The sequence below is a fragment of the Patagioenas fasciata genome, chromosome 10 (genome assembly GCF_037038585.1).
Source record: "Patagioenas fasciata isolate bPatFas1 chromosome 10, bPatFas1.hap1, whole genome shotgun sequence".
In the NCBI taxonomy this organism is placed as follows: domain Eukaryota; kingdom Metazoa; phylum Chordata; class Aves; order Columbiformes; family Columbidae; genus Patagioenas; species Patagioenas fasciata.
In genome coordinates, this window is record NC_092529.1 from 3,323,025 (window position 1) to 3,350,880 (window position 27,856).

Here is a 27,856-nt window from a genome sequence, read left to right on the forward strand (position 1 = left end):
TCTTACGCCTTTCCCCCTTTTCTACCAACCCTTGCTAATATCCTGTCCCTCCCCATCTTGCTTTATGTGCACCACCGTGCTCCAAATTGTCCTTTTTTGGGGTTCTATTTTCTCTGATTTGCAAAAAAAAAGAATGAGTCCAGGAGCTTTGCAATTTTTGTTTTCAAGCACACATTTTGTTTTGATAAACTGCATTGTTTTGTCTATAGAAAAGTATTAACTGCTTACATCTATTTTCTCAAAGACCGCACATGAATATTAAAAGGGATTTATTCCTACAATGGCTTCGGGCAGTTGAGTAATCCATTATAGGCTGTCATATCACACTGTGGTAATGTGAAAAGCTGGGAGTCCCTCCAATAATATTTATTAGCAATACAGGCACATTTTCACTTTACGTTTTTTTCCCACCCCCTTCCTGTGATAAGTTCACATATAAAAATATTCATTAGTTTCTTTAAGCTGTTGCTTGATTTTAATTATGATGGTGATAATGATGATTTAAAACAATAAGCAAATTTCATGCAAGTGATAGTGACCTGGTTTATTGCATTTATTTCAATATATACTGGAATGCTCAATTTAAGACCTAGAGGCCACCTGGTTGGTTCGTTTGGCCAGTATTTCCCTCCCTGGGGTCTCAGGTGGCCCAGCAGTGCAGGAGCACATAGGAGTGGGCTATAGGGCAACTCTGCTGGTGCAGCCCCTGCACCTGCTTTGGGCATGGGACAAAGGGGGGTAGGAGGATGGGAGAAGACTTTTCTCCTTCCCCCTTCAACACCAAAGGTTTGCAACAGTCACAAGGTAGAGGGGCATCCCCACTCGAATCTCCAGCCTTGCCGTCCAGCTCCTGTCCCCACATGTCAGAGGCTCTGCCGTCATTCTGTTCACCTTTATTCTTGATTTCTTCCACAGGAGATTTCGACCTTTCTCCCACCTCCGCCATTTTCGTTTGAGCTTTTCGTTGCTTTAATCTTTGATGGTGACATCTGGTCTTCACCCATCAATGAGAACTAGAGCTCAACAGTTGCTTCTGCGCCCAGCTACACCGAGACACAGCAGAAACTCCTTCTGCACGACCCTGGGGTGATCTCCCAGAAAGGTGCCAACCTGTGAGGATGGGCTCTCTGAATTGCTTCGTTATTTCCCAGCCAAGAGTCCAGCAAGGACAGCAACTGCGGTGACACCGACACTCGTTCCACTCGGACCCAAGCCAAGACTGGCTCCTTATTACACAGAAGTCATTGAGCCGTTGCCAGAGGCTAACGAATGGTGGTCAACGGTGAACTGACCCTCCTCTGACCTCATGATCCCAAGGCAAACAAGCCCATTTATCCAGAGCCCACTAGTGCCGATCAGCTCTTCTACATTCCCCTTCAATCGGAGCTGGCTAGGATGGGAGTTTGTTAGTGCTTTTTCTGAAATTGGTTGGATGCAGGCACACAAAGAAAACCACTTGCCTTCACCTCTTGCTTGCTCCTTCTGATTTTTCACAAGACACAAGTAGAACATGACTTGCTGATGAACATCCTCATGATGGAGTGTATAAGAAGTCCACATCTTCCTATATGACAGGCTGTTGTTATACTATACTAGGTGTCACGACCTTGGAAGCAGCGTATGGGACAAAAGGTTTTCTCAGAAAAGTAAATCTTGGTTGAGCCATGTTGCAATCCTGAAACAGTGAGACAATCTACAACAGCTTTGATGAGTGAGTAACAGCAATGGGGTTGTGTAAAGTGTTCATTAGTCCCCACGGGTTACCTGGGGCTTTGCAAAACCCCTTCAGAGGGATTTTTACTGTGCGTGTGTGTGTGTGTAGAGGCTAAAATGTGGGTGGGGTGGGGGTCATCATTGTCCTCTGCCCTACCCCAAGTGACTCCAGCCTTTTCGTGTGGTTCACAACTGTGTCTCCTCTCCCTTCAGTTGTCACTGCCCTGTTATGCGGATAAAAATCTCTGCTCTGAGGTTTTGCCAAAGCAAGTCAGCTTGTGTTTACACGTGGCCACATGTGGGACCAACATCTGCAGGTGGGGTTGGGCATGCATGTGGATGCAGGTGGTTCGTGGTGTGATTGGAAGGATGGGAGTGTGCACTAGAACAGCGGGGCTCACCCCCACGGCCCCTTTGTAATGCATTCGTCAGCCAAAACTCCCTGGCCTATACTTGTGACATAATGATTGTCTCCACAGCAACCAATTACAATGATATAAATAAATACTTACGACATTATTGCACTGCATAGAGGAGAGATGGAGAGTGATGAACAACCTGCTGGGGCTAGGGTGGGGGAAGAATAGTTGTGCCAATAGTCAAAGATAACTCAAACCACTCATGAAGGGAGTTATGACCCTAAATTATCCGTAAGCAAATGGTATTGTTTAAGATTCTTATTTCTTAATAGTAATCATTAGGAAGAAGATCTCCCATCCAGTCTCCAGATAGTTCTGAGGAAGCACCTTATGGCCCAGATGGCGTTGTTCAAACTTGCACATCAAACCCAGGTTGCTCATTTCTCGCTGGGCTGACACCAAAAGCTGCCCTAATCTGATGGGTAAGATATCTGTTTTCCTGTCTTTTGCAAAGTTTTATTTATAAGAATGCCTTGGTTTTGGATGCAATGTTCAAGTGTGGCCAGCTTACACAGACTACATGGTTTGGAAAGGAGTTGTCTTGGTTCCTCAGATCATCTTTGAGCATCCACGCATTGCTTTCTGGTGGAGAGGGAGTGCTGCAATGGTGCCTGTCTGTGGGATTTCTGAGGATGATGGCCATGTACTCTCTGAAAGACCCCTCAAGGGAGGCAGAATAGAAGTGGACTGCTTCCTTATGTCCTCATTCCTCCTTGTGAAGTGAAATTCTGGACTCCCAAAGGTGTTTCTGACCCGTCTCCCTGGTCCTGGTACTTTCCATTTGCTCTTTGCCCATTGCATTGGTCTCCAGACCCTGTCAGGTGAAGACTCTTCATCTTGGTTTGCTGATGGTGGCCAGCAACATTGACCGACCAAGGTCAGCTGGCCCTGTGTCCTCTCCCCACATTCCTGCCTGCCACTGAGTGGCTGCTGGAATCTCAGTGGAATCAACACACACCACCACATCTGTTCTCCCTGGATCACAGAATCACAGAACCATAGAATAGTTTCGGTTGAAAGGGACCTTCAAAGTGCATCTAGTCCCACCCCTGCCATGAGGAGGGACAGCTTCACCAGCTCAGGTTGCTCAGAGCCCCATCCAGCCTGGGCTGGGATGTCTCCAGGGATGGGACATCCACCACCTCTCTGAGGAACCTGTTCCAGATGTTCCTGTTCCTGAACCAGCCACATCAGCTCAATTGTTTGTTCAGCACTAGGTGGCTTTCTCTCAACGGTGGATCTTACCTGCAAGACCTCAAGAGCAGTTTGAAACCCCAGATCAGGTGCCTGCATGCCATTGTGGATGCAAGCCTGGGCACGCTGGGTTGTGAGAGAAGTAGCCAAGTGAGCGAGCTGTTCCCTCATTAGCCAGCAGCTATTTAGGCAGTGGCACTGCAGTGACGCTGTCAGAAAAGGCTGATTCGTGGCAGTTCCCTCTCCACACTGAGAGTGCACTGATCAGGAATATAAATACTGCTAATCCCCTGCGTTAGTACCAGCAGCTTTGATCATCTTTCCCCATTATCACTCCCTTGCTGTTAATAAAAGTGATAACCATGGGGAAGAGGAGAAGTGGGACTGGACTAATCAGTTTGCAGTTGGCGATGCTGTGAGTAAACTGACGGGCCTGGAGACTAGGGAGCCAAGGAAACCCTGGGGAGATGGTGTTAAATAAACACTTTTTCTCATGCAGGTTGGAAAAACGAGACACCCAAGGCAGCTTGGGCTTAATGACATTGCTTCTGGACTACAAGGGGGAGCCAAGGATCAGATTTTTAGCAGGAACTTGCTACAGGATGTGTTTCTCTCCCATCTAGAGAAGTTGGCTGGGTGTCTTCCAAATTTGTTTGAGTTGGTGGTGAAGGGGCAGGGAGAGCCCTATGTTTCCAGCCAGCAATAGATATTTATGGTCTCGTGCTCCTTCCACCTTCTTCAGGTTCACACATGCCCTGAGCTCCCTGGTTATGTTGCATCTAGCCTGGAGTCTCAAATACAAAAATCATGCCCAAGCTCTGGAGAGACTTTTCTTGGGTGGGGAGTGGAGACAACATATTTCCCTACGTGGATCCTTACTGTCTGCTCAGGCAGACTGGGCAAAACACATAGTGATTGACAAAGTTTGCTTATGACGGTTCCTGATGGCATTTTGAAGAAGAATGGGGAGGATAACTAATTTGCTCGCCAGGATCTTAGCTTACTTTTGAAAAAGATAATTGAGTCTCTTGCCTTCATATTCAAAAGATAAATGTGCCTTGAGAATGGCCAATTGTGTCTGATTGTGTCTGCGGAGAGCCTGAGAATGACGAAAAGCAGGTGCATTGCTAGCACATTAGTTACAAACTCTCTTGATAAGCGTTTAAGTGGCCCCATTATTAACCAGCCACTGCAGGACTGAAAGGGCAGAGACATCCCTGCCACAAAAGTGCAAAGGATCTATTAGAAATGGCACCTCATTCAGCTCTTGAGTGTCTCACTTACATGGTAGATCTGGATATTGAGCAGAACCTGGGAGAGTACCCACAGCTTGTGGTTTGGACTGCTTGTGGTTGATAGCAAGGCTGGGAGACAAATCCAGGGGTGGCTGAACCGAGACGTGAAGGAACCACAAGAAGTGTCTGAGGCACTGGAATGAGAGGAAGCATGGAGCAGGACATCCCCCATGACCCCAGGCATCTCCTCCACCCTCCTCACACACTGCCCTTCCGTCTTCTTGTGGGGAAAAGTGGCTTCATTTGTGGTCACCTCTCCCTTGGTGCACCTTCTGGTCTTTACTCCTCCAGAAATACTGTGCTGTCTTTGAAGAGAGTTTTCTCTTCTTATCTTGCCTTCAGTTTGCTTGTTCTGGCCTGGTCAATCCCCACCCTTCCACTGGGATTGCCAAAGAGTGAAATTGGGGCAGGGAGCGGGAAGGCGTAGCCTTTGCTTTTTGCTTTGAGACCGCTTAGGCTGAGGTCCACCAGCAGAAACACAGCCAGCCTGGACTGAACGCCAGCCAGACAGTAGCTCAGCTCCGTCACTGCAGAATGAGGCCATGAAACAATGGCATCCTGCAGTTCGAAGGAGCTGTGCCCATGCCCATCGATCAGTGCAAACCCCCACAGCTGGATCAAGGCACAAGCTGGAATCTGCCCAGTGCTCCCATTCCTGGCTGCTGCTTGCTCAGCCTCATCTACCCTTGCCCACTGTATTATTTTCACCGTCTCCTTTTTCCAGTGGCACCAAGCCCAGAGCTTTCACAGGAAAGGGCAAATGGGCTGGGACTCATTTTAACAGCGAAAGGGAACTTGCAAGAGCTTCACAAACTTCTGGACGGGGCCAGAAGGTCTTTTTTTCTGCAGCAGCTGGTTGGAGATAGCAAAAGCAAGATTCGCCTGAACCTTTGATAATTAAACTCTCAGCTGCTGAAGAGCTGGCTGCCTGGCTGCCAGATAAATGCTGTTTCCCTTGAATTAGTGTGGAGCCAAAGTGACATCCAATGGCTGGTTAGGCTCATCAAACTGGCTGTTCTCTACAGCTATCCCGGGGGATGGAGCCCAGGCGGCCATTTGCCAATGGAAAAAGGCAAGTACGAATTCCAGGCACGTATCACCCTGCTGAATTTATCACATCTGCAGTTCAGGTACTTTTAGACTTCCTGATGTCATAATACTCCTTTATACAAGAGCTTTCAGGGAAAGCTCCCAAATATGCATTAGACGGAGATGTAATAAGACAGGTCCTGTATATTAAAGAGCTACTGCCAGCTCAAATTCAGTCCCAAATTTAGGCTTGAAATGAATGAACTATTACAATGCCCGACACTATCAGAAATATTCCTGTACTATTTATTTTTTGGACAGGAGTTGGAAGAAAAATTGTGGGGGTGCTATTTCTTTAGGGGAAAGCAAGTGCCACCTGCAGGGCCCAGAGACAGGGCTGTAAAGTGACATTCAGAGAGCTAAACACTGATAAACGTGAGCCTAACAACCAAGCCTCATCCCCCAAGCTGAGAGAAATGAAAAATGCAAACAAAGAGGTAGAAAGAGCAGAGAGCAAATTGGTTTTCAAAACCTCTTCTTGTTTCAGTCATCTCAGGTACTGCTGGATTCAGAGTCCCAGAAGTGTGGCTGTGATTTTTAAGCTGACAAGGTCCCCTGTGCTCCAGCTGCCTGTGCCAGGACAGTGAATTATTATTGCAAGGGCACTGAAGGGAAGGATGCAGTTTGTTAGATTCTGGTCAGGGTCCTTCCTTGCTAAGAAAGGGCAATCTGAAGACAGACGGACAAGTATAAGGAGCTGGCCAGCAAAAGATGACACTGAGAAACAGACATGGACACCAACGGTGGAGAGGTTGCTCACCCCACAGGGTGAGAGGAGGGGAACAGAGCTTTGTCAGTCCTGTTTAGGAGATAAGCTGGAATGAATCTCCTTGCTGGATCCTGACACTGTGAATCCCTAGAGGTCTCTGACGTGTGCAGAGCAGGGTGGGTAAGTGGGAAGGGAGGCAAGGGATGGAGGAGCTGAGCTGTGTATGGCGAGGGCCCCCAGTTATCCAGGGAGCAAGGAGAAGGCTCTGCACTTGGCATGAGTGATGGAGGAGGCCGGGTGGGCTGGCAGGAGATGGCTCCTCTCTGCTGGTATTGAACATCTACTCACCAGGGCTGAGTGATCAGCTGATGTTTAAATATTAAATACCAATAAATCAGCTGGAAGCGTGCCTGTCCAAGGACTGATGGATGTGTGCTGGTGAGGGTTGTGCTCAGGGCCACCTGCACTGGCAGATCCAGCTGCTCAGTCCCCTCTGGGCGCACACACATTGAGTGTGAAGGCTGCACATGAGCAGATCATGAAGGCTACTTGGACTGACTTTTTGTTTGAGAAAGAGTAGACGAACACCCTCATGTCCCAGCAATTCAGCACTAAAACATCTATTATTTCAGCACAAACCACAAGCACCTTGGTGCTGGGAACACAAATTTGTCTGCAAATCAAAACCTGTTCTTTCAAAACCATATGTCGTTGACTGGGCTTTCTTTTGTGAAGGCCAAGCTTGAGGTAAGAGTCTGGATTTGCTTTTAGAGCCAGGGAAGAGTTTCTTTCCCAGCAGGAGTCTGCTTGGCCACCAGTACAAAGCATCGCAGCTCATGGCTATGTCATGAGAGCTGATTGCACCTTGGCTGACCTACCTCGACATTTAGATGTTTAGTAGAGCCAGCTCTTTGCTTGAAGTAGAGAGAGCTTGTTTGTTTGACCCTATCAGGGATTGGAAGGGCAACTAATGTTGACTAATGTCAAGTGGCTCTGCTGTACAGAAACAGGGTCTCCTGAGAACCCTCATTAGCAGCACTCACAATTGGGGCCAGCAGAACTATAGGTTTTCATTAGCAAAAGTGTTTTTTTCCTAGTGAAGGACTTTGAAAGGGATCCAACCCCAAGTGCAGAGGATAAGGATGCTTGGCAGGGCTCTTAGAGGGGAAAGACTGGCAGCAGTTGGCATTCAGCATACACTGGGAACTTAAAACGGCCATTCTTTGGTTCCTATATCTCCCTTAACTCAGGCAGCCTGTTGGGGTAACAGCAGCACTGCAAATCAAAGTAGCAGCAGCACAATAGTTGCCGTGTTCAGCATGAAAAATGAACCTGGTCATTCAATAACCGCCCTCCTGAAAGAGCAGAGGTCCAGTCCTCTGTGGCCAGGAGACAACCACACTGAGCAGAGTCAGACTCTGCTCTTCTTTAGCTACCTCAATGTTAACTCCACTTTTGGGGCTTCTTATTACAGCAGAAATTGCTCCACAGCCCTGTTGCTTCATGGCTGCACGATGCCCTGGTGTCTGAGACCTTCTGTTTAAACCTCAGCTTTACCAGCTTTCCTGGAGAGCTGCATTTTCTATTGGTGAAAGCAACATAGCTCCGTGGAAATGCAAGAGCTCCAAGGGCTGTGCTGATTCACTTCAGGCAAGTTGCTGGTTCGGTTTTCTATTTTATGCTTCGGGGATATTTTTACTTTGTACCTCTACTGTGGCCTCCAAGCAAATCCAGTTTTAAACTCATCACCCCAGGGGTTTCATAGTTATGTCCCTGGATTGAAATCACAACTGCTGATGGTACTACAGGGTTTTCCCATCACAGGCAATTCTGAGGGTAACTCTCCCAGAACGTGGTGTGCTCTTGTGGGAAATCTGAGCTATCCCTTTCCCCCCTCATCAGTCCTCTTCCAAGGGAATGACGGCTTTATTTCTCTGGGATGGAAAGACACCCATCTGATTTGTCTGCAAAAACTTTCAGCTGAGTTAAAGCATGAAAAAATACCCAGAAAAGCCTGACCTTCTCCTGGCCTGTTCCCTTGGTAACCATCACCTTGCTGTTATGGTATTGAAAGACAACTTCTAAACTTTTCAGAGAATATAACAAGGAACCATTCAGGCAGGGTCAGCAGGAGCTGGGAAATTAGTTTCCTTTGCTCCCCAGCAGGGGCAAGATGTCAGGCACGGAGGTGCCAGGCAAGGGGCAGCTGCTATTCCCTCCTCCAGGGACCATGAACTCATTTTGGGGAGGGATGAGAATGGCTGAGGTGCTCTCTCCCTTCCCTTCCTATTCTTCTCTGACAGAGCTGGGTTAGAAGATGAAGTCTGGTTTGGGTTGGCACCCCGGCACCTCTCAGTTAAGCACTCAGGGGAAAGTTTCACCCTTTGAGCTCCTCAGTGAAATGATCTTCTCTGTCCTTGCATTGGCTTGTTGCTGGGAGGTTTTTCTGCGTGATGATCTCCTCCCGAGCTGTTCACGACCCAGGGTAGCACACAAAGATTTCTGCCTTGGGTGTGTGCATTGATGTGGGCTCTTTCAGGCCCAGGGCTGTAGAAATGGTGATGTTCCTCTGGAGGTTTGGGCAACCAGAATGGGCTTTGGAGTCTGGTGTTGCTCCTTGAACCATTTTGGACCTGCTTCTTCTCAACCATTGGTGTGTACCAGAGCATCCCAGTGACAATCCTGCACTCACACAGTGCCTTCAGGAAGATCTCCCAAGAGGCCAACAATTTTCATCTGCAATTTATTCTTTGTGTCAGTCTGGGAATCAAGTGGAAAGCTTCATCTCCCTTAGCTTTCTTGCCTCAGGAGAGGCCAGAAGACAGACCAACATAGCTGAGTTTGCAAGTTCACGTTCACAGAGAGGTTCTGTTGCATCCAAAGAGTACCATACCCAGTCAGAGTGCAGAGTGCTGCAAAAAAGGGATGTAGTGGAAACATCCTGTCTAGATGGCTGTCTTGGTTCCTCCATTTGTCATTGGAATACATACACAGCAACCTACAGTTGCCAGTTACTGCTGCCTTGTGCCCTCCATGCATATTAAAAGCACATGCCTACACAAACCTCTACTCTGTCACTGCAGATATACAATACATATAAAATGTACTCCTGTATTTATTCATAGGTACATGCTCATTTATCAAAGAGGCAATCTCTGTTGGCATCGATATAATAAAGGGTCTCTCAAAGCAGTACTGCCAGGAGCCCTTTTTCCCCAGGGAATGTAATGCTGCCATGAATACGACAACAAGTCAACATGGGATAATGCTGCATCAGAGGGCAATAATTCTAAGAACACGAAAGACTGTGTAAGTGCAGGTTAAGGGACACGGGAAGCAATACAAGTGCAGCAACTTCCACTTCTCTCTTTGGGGGAAAGCATAGTTATATATTAGGTCTCCTTTCTGTTTTGTATGTGATAAAAGGCAAGTAGGCATGGAGAGGATAAAAGACATTTCCCCTGCCTAGCAACAGGTATTGATAAGCACAGGAAATCAAACCTGTCTATGAACTAGTGCTGTGTGCTGGGCTCCATTTATCATACCAGCTCAGCACCTTCAGGATTTGTTCTGTTTTGGGGAACCAGCCAGACACGAGCAAGCTCCACACCAAAAGCGTGTGACCAGGTTTGCTTGTGGATGCACGTTTGGGCTGGACTGATTTTTCGTGTAGTCTGGTAGTGGTCACTTGAACCCTATCGCTTTCTCTGGCAGGGTGAGCATGAACACCCTGTGAGCTGAGAAAGACGATAAACCAGCGCTGTGGTTTGCATTCCTCACACAATAAGACTCTTTGCACGAGGAGTCAGTTGATCGCGAGGATCAACTGATCCCTAATTTGATGCCAACTCCTGCATTTAAAGGAGGCCTCAGATTCAAGCTCAGCTTCACAGAGAGCCTTTATCTGTTCTTCAGCCATTCTAATACTGTGGATGACTTATGGTTTTATGCAGAAAACACACAGGATGCCTGCATTCCCATGTCCCTGATGAGACCTGCCTCCCATTCGTCACCAGAGCTCGCCACCTGGGAGTCTGCTTGGATGATGATCTACGTCTGACAATGAGGTATTGGCTGTGGTCTGGGATTGCTTCTCTGTGTTTATTCTGTGGTCCATGCGGTTTTCACCATTTCTTTTTGATTCCTGGGTGTTTGGCCAAGCAGTAGGTCTTTGTGAAAATGTTCACAGATCTCGACACTTCAAAAACATGAATGAGAATGACAATTTGGATTGGGGTTGGTAGGGTGTGCAATGTCTCCCTTGTTCTTCCCCAAAGTTACTGTTTGGAATAGGAAACCTTTTTTTTTTCCACCTCTGGTTATGCTTGTACTGCTTTGTTGGAGCAAAGCTGTGGCCTTTGATGCTGGAGGATGTGAGGACCTTGGTCACTGTGGTATCCATCCTGACAGCACTGCTGTGAGGTTGGACGCTGCTGTTATTCCCCCCACACTTACGGAGGGAGAACTGAGACTCAGTGAAGCAACACACCAAAGGTTTCACGAGGCATCTGGGACAGTGTGCAGATTTAACCTGGTAGTCTGTAGGTCACTGCTTTTTGCTGGCTGGATGCTGGCGAGAAGGTCCTAGGTATGAACTAGATCACTCTGAGCAAGCCCTGGAGATGGAAGGTGTTTTACCCCTTCCCCATCATGGTGACAAGTGTATGGTGTCGTGGCAGGACAGCGGAATTCAGGGGAATGTCGGTGCCAGCCAGCTTCTGCAGAGCACACAGCACATGGGCTCAGGGAATGCTTTCAAACAGCCGGCTGGCAGAAGAGGATTCATCCAGATGAGTCTGAAAATTTATATGCACAGCTGATATTGCTGGAAAGCAGAACTGGCATGGGAATAGCTCACAAAGTGGGAATGCAGGGGAATCTTCAACAAAAGCTTTTATCTGCCGACCAATTCATCCAGCTTGGGTGCAGCATGAAAAAGGTGCATGCTCAGGAGCAGGGAGGGGAAAGGGGACTTCTTTTGGCTCTATTTATACACCCAAGAAGATGCCCTAGCAACAAATAATTGCAGATAATAATCATGATATCAAAAACAGAAAGGGTGAAGAAAGAGCAGCCCCTTGCCTCCCCCCTCGCAGTGCTGGTGTTTGAGATGTCATCTGGATATGAAACTGAGCCTGTTTCCAGTGAAAGGAGGATGGCAGCCAGTGTATCTTTATCACAATCTCTTTCATGCTCTGCTGAGCTCCCTACCCTCTGCAGCAGCAGCAGCAGCACAGACAGAGATGCCAACCTGTCTCTGAGCAAACAGAAAGATTTGGGCTGAAGCCTCAACTGATTCGAAGACAACCCCTTGGGTGTTTTTCCAAAGTTGGCTGCTGCTTATTTTCTGTCCCTCTCCCGCTTTGTGCCAAGGCTTGTGATGGCCTGTGCCTTCCCCTGGCGGAACAGTCACTGATTTTTTTGTGAAAAAGAATTATCAGGTTTATCATCTGCAGATTTTAATGAACAGTATCCTTTTTATCTGCGCCCTGCAACTTCAGCATCAATGTCTGAGTTTGGAAGGGATTGAAAGCACAATTTGTTTTTAACACTGGAGAAACAGTGTCACGCTCTGGTGGGGTGTTGCAGGGTGGTCTCTGATCCAGTGAGGTTGTCACAAGCCTGTTGTGTTGATGTGTTGACCGTTTGTAGCCTGCTCCTCCAGGCCAAGGGAATGGTCACTCATCCCCTGGCACCATTTATTAATTTGCCTTTCAATTTTTGGCCAGATGATGAGGATGGCACTGGGCAGAGAACCTGAACCCACCCCTTGTTCAACCACACTCAAAAGGGAGATTTAAACCTTGCGGTCAACAGGTTAATACCTCCTCTTTGCACCATTAGGAGATGCCCCTCCTTAGCAGAAGAGACCTGGAGGAAAGTTCAACCTGGGGTTTGCAGTCAGTGCTCTGAGGCTCTGCAATGGGACAGTGAGGAAAAACCCCCTTCTAGCACAGCTGTTCACATCACTGCAGCTTCAAAAGAGAGGATGAGTGAGATGGTTCAGTGGCAAAGAGAATCCAAATATGAGGAGAAATTATATCCCCCGAGACTGAGCTGGGACCTGTCCCTCTTTCCTCAACAGCAGCTCTTCCTGTAGCTTTTCAAAATTTCACCCCATTTCATCATCCTGCTCTGGTTTTGGAGAAACTGGAATCAGTGAGAACTCTGAAGAGAAGAAGAAAACCCCAGAAGAAGAGCTGGCAAATGCCATGATCTCCGATAATGCAGCATACATCGAGCCCTGAGTGCAGAAATGCTCCCTGTGAACCCAATGCTGGATTGAGAGCTGGGATGGAGGTGCACCACTCTAAGTCCTTTTGATTAATCTGAAGACTACCTACCTCTCTTTTTTACTCTTCCACATCAGTGATTAGTCAAAAACAGGAGGAGAGATTAATTAGAAATTTCTGGAAATTTTTCTTTAACTTTCATCCTCTCGATTTCTGCCTCTCAATCTTTCCTGCAGTGCCAACATCCTCGGCTTTGAGCACGATGCGATCGCTCTGCAGAGGAGCTTCTCCGAGCAGATTTCATTAGGGCTGAAACAGGAGATGCGGAGGAAGTGAGGCAGAGTGATGGGGAAGCAGCACCGAAGGAGAATCTGTTGACAAGGAGAAGTATGTGGAAGAAAACGAGCAGCACTTGGGACTTTGGATGAAAAGTAGTTCATCCCTTCTCAGCCCATTAATAAGTTAATAACTTATCAGAGATTAACTTAGCACCTTGAGGCACAGAAGACATTGCCTTGTTCTCACATTAGCTTGACTCTATTGTAATTCCTTTATCTTACCTTTTTTTCCCCCCTCAGCTATTGCATACTCACCTGGGGCCACACTAATATAACAGCATAAGATTCAATTACAAAAGACTACAATAAGAGTGGGAAATTCTCTTCCTGACATGCTGAATCAGTGCTCATAAGCATTAATTATTGAGTGGCTAGCAGAGTAATTTTTTTTAAGTTGCAGTGGAAAAAGGAAAAAACCCTGTGGCATCTCCTGTGCACAGAGCAGCAATGCTCCCACGTAGGATATCCCCAGGTTTGCTGACTCTAGAGGGAAGGCACAGGCAGGAGGAACAGGGAGGAAGAAGGAGGAGGAAGCAGCGCCCCAGGGATGTTTGGCTCTTTTTATTTTCCTTGGTCTAAGCACAAGGGGGTTTATCACAAAGGAGAGTAGGGATCCCATATGGGTGGAATGATAAAGGTCTGTCCACCGCGTCTCTGCTCGCCTGGATGGGGAATGTCCTTATCAGCCCATTTGATGTCTTCCTGAGAGCCTCAGCATTGTGTCCAGCACTCAGACACCCCTGTCCCTATCACCAGAGCCGCCACTACCTCCAGCTTATCTCCTTGTTACAGGAGCCTCCATCTCTAGAGTACCTAAGCACATTTCACACGGTATCAACAGAGAGAACAGAGTAGACAACAGACTTGCCCGTCCTTTCAGTGGCGGCTTCAGAGAAGCTTGCGTTCGAGGGGACCATGGAAATTCAGCCCTTCTTCCATATCTGGCAAGGTGTTTGAGGATCAGGGCTTTGAGGCAGAGCAATGGGAGATGCTTATGCTGCTGCTCTTTATTTTGTGAACCAAAAGATGACGCCAGGATCCAGATTGGATAAGGTGCCTTCTTTTATCTGCACTAGGTCATGGAGTTTAACATCTATTGGTGTCTCCTCATTCTCAGCTACAGATGGATTAGGCACACTAAAGCAAATGGAATATTTCTGCTGCACAGATCCAATATGTGCTCCCAGCTTCCTTGGAGCAAATATAAAGAAACAGCAGAGCTTGGAGCTTGGGTTTGCCTGGGATATCCCAGCAGACAGGAAGGGTTGGCCAGTTGTTTCAGCTGGAGCTGCTTTAGGCTCACAGATGTCACTACAGAGTTATGTTAGGATGACAAAGACCAGATGCAACTCCCTCATCTTTCTGCCATGCCTCCCTATTTCTATATTTAAACCTCCAGATTCTGCGGGGATGAAGACTTGGCTTCGGGAAACCCACAAAATTCTACCGCCCCACACGGTTTTAGTCTTGTGTGACAAAATGAACACTGTGTGTGCGAGAAAGAGCGAGGAGGGTGACATCAGGATTACAAACCGTGTCAAAGGAGACAGACTTGCCTTTCACAGGCGATATTTGCATGTGTAACACAGGCTCCAAAGACTTTTATCACCCCCTTCCTTTGCCAGGGTTGTGCGCTAAGCATTAAGCATATGGCTCCACTTAAAGCAGGGGGCAGGCTCCCCCGGCGGGTGAGGATTTCCTGCAGTCGCCCCTCGGATGGGAAAGTTTGGCCGAGGCAGCGAGTACGAAGGGTGGATGGAATCCGATTAGTCAGCGATGGCATCGCGGCGCATAATCCCGTCCTCTCCACAAACATCCCACCCCATCGCTCATTGGAAATAGAGGCAGGAGGAGCAGCTGATCCAACAGACTCAAAGGAGCCTCACAGAAACCCATCCTGGGTTTTAACCAAAGAGGACAAAACAGACATGTTTTATCTGGTGACAGAGGAGATCTTAGAGGCTAAAGCTCAGGCTAAAGCTGCTTTTTTTATGGGCAGAATAGATGACACTCTGTAATACCTCTGATTGGGCTAAAACATGGAATTGCGTGTTTTATGCTTGTGTGCAGATCTGGATGGATTGCATTTAAAATCACATAATCAAATGAAGTGTGTGCTGGTGAAAGATGGCACGACACGCCTACCCTCCCTTCACACAGCAACACAGGCAGTGCGAAGACAGCTTCACCCCCACCCTGGCATAAATCACCTCAAAGTGATGAGTTCAGTAAAAATTTGTGACCTCATTTTCCTGTATATCTCTGCTGAGACAGATACAGTGTACTGTCCCATTACTTTATTTTATTTTATTTATTCTATTTTATTTTATTCATTTTACTTTTCTTGCATGCTATCAATAAGCTTATGTTACACAGGACCTAACAGGTATCGTATAATGGTTATTTCTCTTTGCACTTTGGGAGATGAACTGGATTTTGTCTAGTGGCTAAAAATGAAAGGCTGTGCATCTCATTTCTTATTCCCTGAGGCATCGATTTTGGTGTTCTATGGAGTTATGGATCTCATTGGAGGTTGCTCGGCTGTCCTTATCCATTCCGCCAGTATCAGACGCAGAGAAAACTGCAAGGTACGAACATTATTGCAACAAAACAAATATGCCTCCACAAGCAAGCCACTGAAAGTACAAAAGCCCCTCACCTCTCCCTTTCTCCTCCTTTTCTTCCTCTCTTCCCAGTCTTGGTCTCTCACCCCTGAAAGATGTTACAAGGCTTTGTGTTTAATTAATAGATACTGTCCAACCAATTGGGAAGCAGGAAATAGCAGAAGTTTTACAAATAGGAACAATTCTTGTTCATTATCCCTTAATTGAGGCAACAAAAAGGTGCTGGAAAACATCCATCAGATGCACATTCATGTACATCATCAGAGAGGATTGGATTTAGGAACTCACAAAAGCATCGTCGAATGTTCCAATCAAGAGTTATACAGACAGCAGGGAAACAAAGAATCGGAGACACAAATACATCAGAATTAGCCCAATTACAGATTATATGTCTCTGGAAAACACATTCCCTGGCTCTCTTCCAGGATTTTCTTATTTCATACTCCTTTTCTGTCATTGCTCACTGTGGTGCAAAAGTCAATGTCACTTGTCTCTCCTTGGCCCTCGAGCTTCTCGCGAAGGGGAAGGGATGGTTCTGGGGGTGTTAGATGAGTGTGTTGGGAAGACATGAGTGTCAACCCACACTCCATCACCCCAGTGTGAACTCGGGGTACTCTGAGGATGACCCTGTTCAACTATCCCACTGTTCCTTCACATTTTGAACTTCAGCTGCCCTGCTAAGCCACAGCTCTAGAGGAAAGGACATAAATAACATAAGAAAGCCTTCAGAGGTGAAGATTTTGAGCCTGGAAGGCCAGAAAATCCTATTACCAATTGAAGTCTGCATTTTGAAACTTTCTTGGCCTGCTTTTGAGCTCACTCACACTCTTGACACCATGGCCCCTGCAGAGTCAGCCTTTATTCCCACAGGTCTGTTAAACTCAAGTACTTTGGCTTGTCATTTTTTAAAAGGTGCTTTGAGTTTTAAATGAGGGACAGAATATGCTAAAGACCCTCCAGATACCTACTGAAATGTAAGTACACCTCGATGCGCCCTGGAAGGAAAACCATCACCAGGAAAAATGGCATCACACCTCATTGGACTGTAGTAATAGCCCCAAACATGACAGGATCCTGTTAAAAATGCTCCTGATCAGTACCCACAGCTGTCAAGCTAATTATTCTCACTGTCTTGTCATAGATATTTATACGGTCTCCAGGGCACCTGGGCATTTCACAATCTCTAATATAGTTCTCTTCTTACACCTATCCACTGTCACCTCCTCCTCCCCTTCATCACACTGGGGTGACCGAGGCAGCTTGGCAGCCGGTTCCAATGCTCTGCACCATGATGTTGTCTCTTTAGTAGCACACATCTCACCGACTTCATCTAACTCGGCATCACACATGGAGTTTAGGCTCCCAGCATTGGCGGAAGGAGATAGGAAGCACCAGAGATGAAGTCTGAAGAAAGATGGGGAAAGTTGTTTCCTGGGAAGGAGCCTTATGGGGGCTAAATCCCCCAATCTTTAGGGGAGGTGAGCCCCGGCATAAGCACCCCCAGCTGGACCATGCTACGGGCCTGCCGTGATGGAGTGTGGGCATGGCATTATGCTTCATGAAACCATATGTGGTGGTGGAGCATCCCCCCAGCAGCCTGGGGATGGCTGAAGGACCTGAACCTAACCATGAAGAGTTCCTTGGGAGACCCTGCTTTCAAAGGGCTTTGTGGCTGGAGGAGGAAGCCCAGCAGGCCAGGAGCTGTATAATATCCAGTTAAGGTTTTCCTTGGGGAGGACGGGGCAGGATGCTGGCTCTGTGCCCTGTTTCAGCTGGGAGCTCCTCCGATCAGCTCTGTCTTTGCCTTCAGTGAAAAAATTCCCCCACGATTTTCCCTTGCGCTTCCTCCGGCAGCTGTGATTTCTGTGTCGTTCTCCTCTGCCGTCCCCACAAGCCCTCCCTGCCTTGTTTTGAAATCCCCACTGCCAACCACGGGAAGTGTTTGCATTGTAGCTGGCATTTGTTGATTTTCTTTAGGTGGCTCAGGGCTGCAGGCATTCCTCATTACTTTTTTATTAGCCAATTTGAATACTCATTTAGCCTCACTAAGCGTGTGATGGTTTTTAATTCTTCCTTCAGAGGCATTTGTGCAGAGCCTGTCCTTGGTCCTCGGTAATAACACAGGATCCCACACAACGCAGCTGAGGCGAGAGACGATAGCTCACAAAACAAAACCCGACCAGTCTGGGCTCGTTTCTTGTAGATGACAAGAGAGAGGTTTCCCTTTGTTTTGTTCCTTGCTTTCCTGTACAATGGGACTGGCAGAAATCATAGCAGTACAAGACATGGCACGGTGATATGGTACGTTGCTCTAGGCAAACACCTCTCCAAAATACTTCACAAAATTAAATAATTCAAAGTGGCGAGACCATAAATTACCAAAGTGGTAGAATGGAGACAGTCAATAAGGAATAAATTAAGTCATCCAGCTACAAGGCTAACAAGAGCAAGGAAAAAAATATTATAACCATTATGTGTTAAAAAAACGAGTGACCAGCAGAGAAATATTGCATTTTGACATCCAGCTCCCGTGCACTGCTTTGGACCTGCTTTTGAGGTGTGCTGAGTACCCAGAATGAGACAAGACAGACTGCAGGTTTTCCATTCAGAAGCCAGACCCAAGGAGGGAGGTAAGAAGGTAACACATGGTGGGAGGAGATCTGTCATTTCTCAGGTTGCAAGGCCAAATAAAAAAAGCCAAGTGCCAGGGATAGACAGTCACAATGCGATATAACAACCTTCTATGGGGAGAAGGATGCCAGGGTCCCTTCAGCATCCCTGGGAGGCTCTGGAGGCATCAGCAGGGTAGAAAAAGAGGGAGCACAGACACTGCGGCTGTTTAAACTGTGTTGCTGTGGGTAAATATGAACCTTTGGTCTCTCAGCCTATTAGTCCGGCAGTTTGCTCAAGCGCTAAATCCACTCGCACACACAAAAAAGGTACATTCTGCTTCTTTTTCAAGTGCCTTGGATTCTATTGTGTACAAATTTACAAATGAACTGCTTGAGTGTTGACTAATACTGCAGCCTGCAGTCAAGGTAAGAGCCCATTTATTTATAGGCTCTTCAAGGACAAGAAGACGCTGTATTTGTACAATCTTCCACAGCACACAGCCTAACAAACAGTTACCTGCCTCAGCCGCCTTTCAGAAGAGGACGATATATGAGACCCTCAAGGAAAATACACAGGTTAGCCAGCATCTCCTGGCAGGAAGGTCATGCTACACCATCGGCTTTTGATGATGGCAGAGCTGCGAATGTATAAAGAGGGATTTTTCTTTCTTTCTTTCTTTTTTTCCCCCATGCCATCAGTTTGATTGGAAGTGTGTCCAGGAGATTACTCGGGACATCTTGCTGAGCCAAGCCAGGAGCAGACGGTCCCAGACGATGTGTCTGCGCAGCACCCACTCATTTAAATCAGGCTGCGTGTTTGCAATCGATGGGACTGTCTGATCCCTGGATGCTGGGGAGCTTCTTTTTCTATTTCCTGCTGATATTTACTTCAAAGGTGCATGGTCATACAGATCACCGTAATAACAAGAGCCCAAAAAAATAAGAATTAATAAAACTCTGAGTGTGTTTTACCCTGAGATCTCACGGTGCTCGACAAAGGAAAGGCACCATCAGTTCTTTTTATACGGGGGCAGGAAGAGGTTAAATGATTTATTTATCCATGCTCATGCAGTGAATCAGTGGTAAAGCAGGGAGCTGGACCTTTCCAGCTGTTCTTTGAGGCTTCCTATAATGTCCGTTGGAACAGTCCTAAAACATTTGCCCTTTGAGAGTGCATTCTGCCCCTGCTGCTCCGTGCAGAAATTAGCCCTGTGAAGAAAAGTTCAGCTTTACAGTGGCCAGGGCTGGAGCAAACAAAAAGCAGAGATCTGGTGTCTTAAAGCACATCGACTTGAATTCATGGTCAAAGCGGCAGAATGGCACACAGAAAGGGCACACATGAGATGACTGTGGGAGAATATGAGCTGCCTGGTGGATCTGGGCTTGAGAATCAATTATTTCGACTCAAGCTCCCTGTGTTTAGAGGAGCTGGCGTTGGTTTGCCCACTGGACATGCCTTTGGTGAGAGTTGGAGCGGTAGCTGGGTGCTCCCCAGCCCCAAAGCCCTTGGAGACGCCAAGCAGATCTGAGTAAAGAGCCTTTCTGCCTCGTCTATGGGTTTTTCTGCATTCATAACGCACAGCGTCGCTGTCATTAAGGCTACAAGAAAACAGCACATCCAGGGCACACCCAGAGGACAGAGATGGTTGACGGCTTGCACTGAACAGAGCAAAGGTCTGGAAGGAAGCCTGGTGGGACGTGGTCCATCTGACCTGTTGGCGTGTTCATCTTGCTCTTCAGGGCAGCGCTGAAGGTTGGGTCGGGCGATGCCCAAGCATCCAGCCTGCGGGGAGAGTGATCCTGCGAGAGGTCAGCCCGTGCTGCCCTTTGGCTGCGGTGCGTGCTGCGGGTTTGGAGTGGTGGGAGCTCTGAGACCTGCGGGGAGACAGCGAGAGGAAAGGCCAGAGGTCCCCGGTGCTTTGCATCGTATGGTGGGGATGCACATGGAGAGGGACAGCAAAATTGCAGGTGCTTCCTATATAAAGTATTGCTGGGAAGTCAGCTGCCCATCAGATATCGTGTACCCGGGGTACTTACCCTGAATATTTAGCCACTGCCGAATATTTAATTACGCAGGGGAAGGTACCACTTAGGCTGGGATGTCTTGGCTTCATTAAAGAAGCTGCAGAAATCATTGTGCTCTCCCCTTGGGCTCTGTGAAGGAAAATCCTGCTGATAGAGTCAATTGAATCTGGAGGGGCCAGAAAGCTATTGAGCCCCAGGTTCGCAGAAGATTTTGAGGCAGAAATGCTCGTGTCTGGGCATTAGAGCATCAGTGTAACCAACCTTCCAGGCAGTTTAAACAGGTGCCGTGAGCTGATTGCAAAATACTTTCTGTGCAGCCCAGGGCCCTTGCTCCATGTCCCCACAAATTTAATTCATGGGGATGAGACAGCAATGAATTTGCCATTCGTTAACAACAAATAATATCTCTCAATCCGTCTTGGGGAAGCGTCGTCGTGGAATTGCTCTTTCATTTTACAGGGTTCCCTGTGATAAATTTAGCTTGTAAAGGGTGATTAAGATACTTCATTGTGTTTTAATGTGCCTCTAGGCCTATGTCTAATAGTAACGCTCATTCTAGATCTCTCTGGAAACAGTCGGCTGCTGCAGCCCCGAGAAGCCTGAGTTACGGGATGGGACATCATGGCACATCACGGTCCTGGCCAGCACCAGAGGCACCTTCTTCATGGTGGGAACATCGAGGAGTCCGAAATCACATCTCGGCTGCCGGAGACAGCCCAGGTCAGCACCTCACCCAGGTGGGGTTGTCACGGAAGGAAATTAGGTTGGTCATTTCTCCTTCTCATCACCCAGTTTGTCAGTCTCGGAGCACAGGGATGCAGTTAACAGTGAAGTCCCAAGCCCCAGGACCTTGAATTCACCACTAGATTTGGGGGTTCTCTCTAACAAACAGAGCCTTGCATGGGTGAGGCTGATCAGCCAAGTATGAGGGGGTATTTGCACCCCAAAGAGCAACCCGGAAAGCCTCCATCCCACACCGATAAGCCCTGAACATCACTAATTCCTATTTTGTGCTTTGCTTAGCTGAAAACTTTATCCAGTGACAGTCAGCACAGAAGTGCCCTGGTTTGGGAAGGCAGGCAATTATTTCCTGCCTGAAGGGAGAAAGTTCACACTGTGCTGTGCGCCGTGTTTTCCACAGAGCAGAGCGGCTCTGATCGCTCCCAGGCTTCCTCAGCTGTTTGTCAGTCACCAGCTCTCTTCATGGACTGTATAAGGAGCCCAAGTACCTCATTAAGATGTTTTCAATTGCTCTCTGCAGCCACGTGCATAGCAATACATAGTGTAAAACCTAAATTAGGCGCTGTTAAAGACTCACAGGAAGACAACCATGGTTTAAGCACCTTGTCTACATGGGAGGGAACATGTCTGAGCCCAGAAAACACTTCTGCCCCATCACCTCCCCTGCCTTTTTCTTTCACTGCCAGCCAGCGCCTATTTTTTTGTGACTGGGCAGTGGGATGTCACAAGACAATGCAAGATATTAAGTTATTTTCACTCTTTTTGTTCTCTCACTTAACATTTCTATTAAATACCTGAACTATTCTAGTTTCAGGCACCTTTCATCTCTTTTTGAACTCTGAAGACTCATTGATAAAACCATTTACGTAAGATGATGGGAAATTTTTTATGTGCAATTTTCTTCCCATGTCTGTTGTGAGCACCATAGGAAGACTGAACATGTTACTACAGATAACAGCATTGGGAATGAGATGCTTAGCTAGGAAACCTCTCCCATCTCTTCATATATAGGTTTAGTGGGCGGCAAAGAGGACAATCCTTAACACGGGCAGACAAGACCCTGCTTTTTTAGGTGAGAATTAGAGCTTTGGGTCCTAAATCAGCCACGACAGTCCGAGTGGCGAGGGCTGGGAGGCTGTGTCCTGCAGAAAGGGCAGTGCTGGGCTAATCTCTCCTGGCAGGTTTAGACGGCTGTGGCAGCCTTCCTCCCTCCCTGTATTGACCTGCTGCGTGGTGTTGCCACGTACTGTTAAATGGGCACATCCTGGAAACACAGCAATGGGTGCAGTTCAGCAATGGGCGATGTCAGGCGATAGGTAAAGCTTCCTTTGGGATGACGAGCTGCTCAATGACCTGCGTGTCCGTCCCTGGGACATGCGCTTTGCTGCTCTCTGAGAAGCGCGGAACAGTTGGCGCAGCCCCAGCGAGTGCCCTTCTGGTCTAGTTAGCGCCTGTGAGCATCAAATCCCCTCATTCATTTATCAGAGGGTGATAAACAGCCTGGGAAGCGCCTGCTTCAATCAGGTCACATTCTTGCTCTTTTATGAGTGTGACATCTTTAAAAGCATCTCTGCTAATGTCATGAGAGAGCTGGAGGGAATCCCAGCTTGGTCAGCTTGGTGCTGGGTTTCCTGAAAAGCAGCTGGGTGTAGAAGATGCTCAGGTTGCTTTTTGCAGGGCTGTTTATGCAGAGTGTAAGTCATTTAAACACTATCTTTCCCTAAAAACAAAAAAATATATCCCCCCAATATGGGACAAAGCTCTGCTCTTCAGACATGGGTATAATGCATTCGTGATTGCAACAATGGGCTTTTTCGACATGTTTTGTGGCACAGGTGAAACCATTCACCAGCCAAGGGGCCACAGTGCTTGCCACATTGTCACCTGTTTTTGGGATGGGAAGAAGAGGGTGATCACGGAAACAAAACGGGCAGAAATCAGGGTAGTTCAGGAGAGGAAGCTGCTGGCTGCCTTGAGAGCCCCTGCCTCAGGTGGCTCTCCATGAGTGGTACCCAAGCTCTGTGCCCTCTCGTGAAGGCAAACTCCCTCTAGAAGACCCTCTGACAAAAGCAAAAACTAAGTCTCAGTAGCAGCCTAGACTTTGCATTTAAAGCACTATATGGTGCCCCATCCCTGGAGACATCCCAGGCCAGGCTGGACGGGGCTCTGAGCAACCTGAGCTGGTGAAGATGTCCCTGCACATGGCAGGGGTGGCACTGGGGGAGCTTTGATGCTCCTGCCAACCCAAACTGTTCTGCTGTTCTATTATTCTATAATTCTACGATTTGATGTTCCTGGGTGACTTCAGCCTGTCTCCTACCTTATTCTCCTTTTTTTCCCCTGAAAATAGCAGAAGCACTTGCAACTCACAAGAGCCAAGCTCACCAAGGCTGGCTGGGAGGTTTGGGAGCCACAGGGGTGCCACAGTGAGAGAAATTACTCTGCGGTGCTGTGGTCACGCAGGAATTTGCAGCTGGTCTCTCAAAGAGGAGACAGAAACCCCTGATATTCCCGGTTCCAGCGCTGTGCAAAGCCTTTGCGACATGATGAGTGCTCTGCAGCTGCTCTGGCATTAGCTTGCAGCGCAGGGACTTGATGGGACGTGCGCGATCATAGATTGACCAGCGACGAGCTGGCGTGTCCTACCTGGGTGGGCACACGTGTCCATGTGCACGGCCGTGACCTTGAGGAGGGCTGGTTTCGAGATTCCCATGCAGCTGCTGTTTTGCATTGTGAGCCATATGGCTGGCACCATAAACACTGGCTCTAATTGTAGCTCTCAACCTGCCAAAGTCCAAAACAGGGAGAGTGACGGGAACAGAGACTGGGGGTGGAGGGGGGTGGATGGAAAAAATCAAGCCTTTGCCTATAAAAGACCCAGAAACAACGACAAGGCGAGGAAAGAAATGAGGATTCATTACTCTGGTAAAAGTCACCTTCTCTGACCTCAGGCACCTGACTTAGCGTTTTCCAAGTGGATATTTTACAATAATAAAAGCGAGAGCGTACCAGGTGTGTGGGAAATGAGGGCAAATTTGTGTTTAAAAGAGTAGGGACATTCCTTTTAATGAAGGACTGTAGAGAATATGCTTCTAATCAAACTGCTAATAATAACCTTGTTTCTATAATCTATCTTTTCAGTAAAGTGGGGTTATGTGTTACAGGGATTAAGGGGGTTCAGAAGGGAACTAGGCATTGGTTTCTAACAGGTTGCTTGGCTTTATTAGCAGAGCATGAAGGGAAAACTGGTCTTGTTCCTCCCTGCCTGGGCTTTATGTCAGCTTATCCCCAGGCAAAGCTGATGCAAAATAACTACCAGGATAAAATGGAGATGCTTTTCACCTATTCTGTATAGATTTAAATGGGTAAGATTCGACGCAAAGCATTGCTATGCATAGGTTATTTAGTCTCATTCCTAATGGGCAGAGGCGTGTGAGCAGCCTCTCTAATCAAGCGAAGGGATAAGGATGTCGATCCTCCCGGTGATGGATTTAGTGCTGCATCCTGAGCTTGTCTCTTCAGATCCAGCAGGTAACCGTGAATGGGTGGTGGTGTCTGTCTGTCTGTCTGCTCCTGTCCCCAGGACTTCAGCTGGGACATCAGTGTGCACAGGAGGGGCTGGCACCCAGTGCAAGTGTCAGAGCGGATCTGGAAATCACCTCCTCGAGGGGAAAAAGACTTTGCAGCCAGCAAAAGCAAACTGTCCCCTCTCCAAATTGCTCTCTCCTTGGCCCTGTAAAGCTGGGGTTTGCCCCGCCAGTTTCTAAAGGATTGTTGTTTTGTTCAGTGAGCTTGCAGCCAATATTTTGTGGGCATTCAGTGGGGTTCTCCAGGGGTTCAATCAGCCCCTTCCTCTCCGAGGGGACAGTTGCTGTGTGTCCCGAGGCTGGAAGACCCCAGGGGTCAAAGGCTTTTTGCTTCAGCAAGGCCAGGAGAGGAGATCTCCTGAGCCACCTGCTTTCATTGGAGTGGCAGCTCCTTCCACAGCCCCAGAAAGCAAGCTCAGAATAAAGCCAGGGTAACCCGAAAAGTGACGGTCAATAGAGAGCCTGCTCTGGGAGCTTGGTTTGGCAAGGCTGGCCACTCACCCTCTCTAATACACCCAGGGACAGAGAGTGTCCTGATTATCCACTTTACCCTGGGGTCCGCAGAACTTCGTAGAAGGCAGAAAACCACGTTTCAGTTCTTTCAAAGAGAACTTCAATTAAAAATCAAGGCAAAAAAACCTCCAGCAGTGAAACAACAAAATAGGTAGACACCTCTGCCTCTAATTTATGTGAGTTTAAAACTAGTACCAAGATTGGCTTAATTACCTGGGAACAATGTATTTCTCCTGGATCGCAGATCAGCTCGTTAGCAGTACACTTTTTTACTTCCAGTTGAAATTGATAATACGTCCCTCACTCAAAACATTGTCTCCCAATCACCATGGTTACTGCCAGGTTTTCCACAAGGACCCAGCATATTCATCTGTCAAGTATGCTAATGGGGAACGGACCCTGTCACACAAAGGAGCAGGCTATTCAAACATACACTTGGCAAATAATTGTACATGTCAAAAGAATGATGCTTGTTATTTGCCTAATATTATCCCCCAGAAGTGGGAAATAGTTCAGCTCTCAATGCAAAATGGCTTGCCCTTATCAAATAGGCAATTTGCTGATAATTTAGACTATTAGAGATCTTGGGGTGGGGAGACAAAAGGGGGGGGGGGGGGTGTGGCAAATGTAAGTGGCCTTTTATAATTGCACTGAAAGCAAAATGGGGCATTAAGTGCCCTGGAGGTGCCGTAACGAGGAGCATCACGGGAAGCGCCGCGGTCCGATCCGCTCACACCACCCCTCTCACCTCCGCCAGGTACCTGCTGGTGGGTGGTTAATTATAATTTAGCAGGAACAGTTTTCTCAACCGCTTTTTTTTTTTTCTTTTAATTGCTATTTATCTTCATGATGGGCCAATTTCCAATTTGTCTATTTCGGTAATTAAGCGAAAGAAAAATGTTACTGTAGGATTCTTCTAAGTTTCCGAGCTCCTGATGTTAGCAGCACGAGTTGTGGAGCCTGTGCAGAAATACCTGTGGTGGAGGCAGAGGAGGGTCCTTGTCTCTCAGTTTGTGGGGCTTAAAGGCTGCTCTCATTCAAAAATGGTGTCCAGAAAGGCAGAACCAGCCCAGGGGCTGAGCTGGAGACTATAATTGTCATCTGCAAACCACAGGTAAATATCTATTGGGGGCTGAGACCACAAAACTCACATCACACGAGGAGGGAGGAGGAAAATCCTGCAGCTCTGTCTTGTCAAAGCGAAGAACTAATTCATGTCTCTAGGCTGAGACTTCCAGTCTGAGTTGTAACAGTCACAAATACTCAGGCATCTCTGTTTCTTCAAATGTAATGGGCAAAAACCTCTCTCCTTATCATATCAGGGCTTTTGAAAGTTATTGTTTCTTCCTTGCGTAGTTTTGTAAGGGAACAGGAGAGGCCACAGAGATTACTTCTTCCTCTCCTAACCCTGCCTTTTTCCTCTCTTTCTACACAGAGATGGGATCTGTGAGGTTACAAGGCGCTGGCTGGGAACCCCAGGAGCATTGTTCATGGTAAGAACGAGCACATGGGCACCAGCCACCTGCCCATGGTCTCTCATGGCACATCCAAGATCTCCACATGGTCCTTGGCTTCACTTGGTGCCCTCCATGCCACGTCCTGCGAAGTGACAGCTTCCCACGCATCCCAAATGTTCACCAAACACTGGCTGTGAGCCCAGGTTAGATACCATGACCTAGAAGCAAAAGACACTTTAGCAGCTTCCCAAACTGAACTGGTTCCCCACCATCTCGCCTGGGCTACAAGAAGCAGTGTTGCTGGCGGCAGGCGGGGATGGCACCGGGCAATCACGTCCTCAGTGTGTGACATTATTTGCTGGATGTGGCTGAATTGCGATTGTGGGATTCTGATTGCTGACCCCCCTTGTGCTTGCTGTGGGAGTGAAATGCAGTTTATTTGCCTTAGGGAGGATGGGGAGACCTCCCTCCAGACTGTAAAATGGGCTTCTGTTTGCCCTTAAAATGCACATGGGGGATGCAAGGAAATGCATGGTCAGGAAGCTGAGGTTAGGGGATGACTAGTAAACCTTGTGTAGGATGAGAAAGAAGAGGGGTTATAGTTTGCTACACCATGATGTTTGTTGTACAAAAAACCTAATTGTATAATGAGCAGAAAGAGAAAGGAAAAAAAGCAATGACTAGCAAACGACCTAATCGGCTATTAAACTATTTCCAAGCAGTGCAATTAATACAATTCCCAACTCATAACTTATTTGCCTCTGTACAAAATTAACATAGATAAATAAATTAAAAAAAAATAACCTCACCCAAACTGCTTCATAATAAAATGCGATCATAGCAATAATAAGATGCTTCAGTGCATGAATCTGGTTGTATTAATTCACCCCTGGTGTAATTGACAGCTCTCAGCCTTCAGCTTTCTGCTAAACAGTGTACTACGGCTGAATTATTATACCTGGCACTTCAGACTCTTCCACATCTCATTGCCTAATTGTGTTCTCTTCTAGTAGGTGAGTGTTAAACTCAGACATTAAAGGATCTCTGCCAATTACCTGAAGCTCAACATTTGATCTGCCTGAAAATCTCACTGATCCGTGGGGGAATGCTCCTCCGTCTGCATCCCGAGTGCTGCATCTCCTTGCTCAGTGCACTGCAAAGTGAGAGCAACTTTACTCTTGGTTTTAAAGGCATAAAATGAGTGAATAATAGAGGGAATTCAGGCAAGAAATCCAGTCTCCCTTCCCCCGTTCAGAATTAGTGTTATCATTAATCCAGCAGCAGCTGCTAATTATGCAGGGTTTATA

The 27,856-nt window shown here is 47.4% G+C and overlaps 1 long non-coding RNA gene across 1 annotated transcript; it reads left to right on the forward strand.

The window, feature by feature from the left end:
- The first annotated feature begins 952 nt into the window (after positions 1 to 952).
- Positions 953 to 27,401, forward strand: LOC139828688 (uncharacterized). The gene is made up of 7 exons (XR_011740596.1): positions 953 to 1,711; positions 2,405 to 2,554; positions 10,373 to 10,486; positions 15,480 to 15,578; positions 18,140 to 18,244; positions 20,811 to 21,014; positions 26,528 to 27,401. It is a non-coding gene; the product is annotated as an uncharacterized lncRNA (long non-coding RNA).
- Positions 27,402 to 27,856: the final 455 nt, after the last annotated feature.